The following is a 1,496-nucleotide window of genomic DNA, read 5'->3' as shown; positions in this document are numbered from 1 at the left end:
ACGGCAACTTAGGCACAAATGGTGGAGGAGTATTTACAATCTTCTCGTTCTCAGGTTTTTTGCTTCCTTCAGTTCCACCCTTGTTTGTCTGATCAACATTATCCACCTTGACATCTTTGCTGGTTTCCTTTGCTTTCTCATCAATCAAATCAATATTAGGCATTGAAGGACCATCATAGGTAAGACCACTCCTAAGAGAAATAGCATTCACATTTTCCTTTGGATTTGTTGGTTGTGATGGTAAAGAGCCAGGTTACCTTGCAGTTGAAGAACTAGCCAATTGTGCAATCTGAGTTTCCATCATCTTGTTATGGACTTTCATATCTTTAATCTCTTGCATCAGTAATTTCAGCATCTCATTTGTCTGATCAGGCTGTGCAGCTTGACTAGCTTGAGGAGCGTAATTTTGAGGAGGCTTCTGAAATCCAGGAGGATTCATAGGTCCCTGAGAAGGCCTATACTGTTGTTATTGAGAACTCTGATAAGATTGCTGATACTGGTGCTGCTGATTAGGCATAGGAAGATTTTGAGCATTATTGTTCCTATATGAGAAATTCAGATGGTCTCTCCAACCAGGATTATAAGTGTTGGAGTATGGATTATATTACTGCTTCTGCTGAAAAACATTTGCTTGCTCCATCTGAAAATTTTGTGAATTCTGAAAATTGTATGAGCACTCATTACCCATATGGCCTTGGATTCCACACACTTCACAAACAAGATGATTCGTAGGAGCCATGGATGACAATGCATTAATACTCATAGGAGGAGCAGATGATTGTGAGGTCTTCAAAGAATGAATCTCCTGAGTTAACGCAGCGAGCTGAGATGATAAGAGAGAATAATCCTTCACTTCAAGTTTACCGCCCTTCTTAGGTGCTCTCGGGTTATTGAAGTGATGAGTAGCCAAATTTGCAAGAAAAGTATATGCATCATCGACTCCTTTATCTAGAAATACACCACCTGCAACATTATCAACCGTACCTTTGGTTTCAGGATCAGGACCATTATAGAAGCGTTTTATCAGAAACCACTTCTCAAGACCATGATGAGGGCATGCACGTTGAAGATCTTTGAATCTCTCCCAAGCATCTTTTAGAGACTCTCCATACTCTTGTTTGAAACCCGTCATCTTGTCAATCAAATCATCAGTTCTGTTCGGAGGGAAAAACTCAGTTAAGAAAGCTTGAGCAATTGCATTCCACTCAGTCACATTGATATCATTCAACCATTTTTGAGCTTTGTCACGAAGAGAAAGCCCGAACAACATGACTTTAAGTTGGTCTGCAGTGACACCTCGATGTTTGATGGTAGAACAGAGTTGTTGAAACCTTTGCAGATGAAGTGTAGGGTCTTCAGATGGAAGACCAGCAAACTGATTCTGTTGGATCATAGTAAGCAATGCCGATTTGATCTCAAAATTTGTTGCTTCAATAGTTGGCATAGTAAGACCCGTAGGCACACCACTCGGAGAGGGCTGTGAATAGTTCTTCAAA

At 40.5% G+C, this 1,496-nt stretch overlaps 1 non-coding gene across 1 annotated transcript; it reads left to right on the top strand.

Annotated features, from left to right (window-relative positions):
* The first annotated feature begins 1,040 nt into the window (after positions 1 to 1,040).
* On the top strand, positions 1,041 to 1,147 carry LOC141669323 (small nucleolar RNA R71). The gene has a single exon (XR_012553610.1). It is a non-coding gene; the product is annotated as a small nucleolar RNA R71 (small nucleolar RNA).
* The last annotated feature ends 349 nt before the right edge of the window (positions 1,148 to 1,496 follow it).

This window comes from Apium graveolens, chromosome 6 (genome assembly GCF_009905375.1).
Source record: "Apium graveolens cultivar Ventura chromosome 6, ASM990537v1, whole genome shotgun sequence".
NCBI classification, from domain to species: Eukaryota; Viridiplantae; Streptophyta; class Magnoliopsida; order Apiales; family Apiaceae; genus Apium; species Apium graveolens.
Note: the sequence above shows the minus strand (reverse complement) of the source record. Positions and strands in the feature narration are given on the sequence as shown.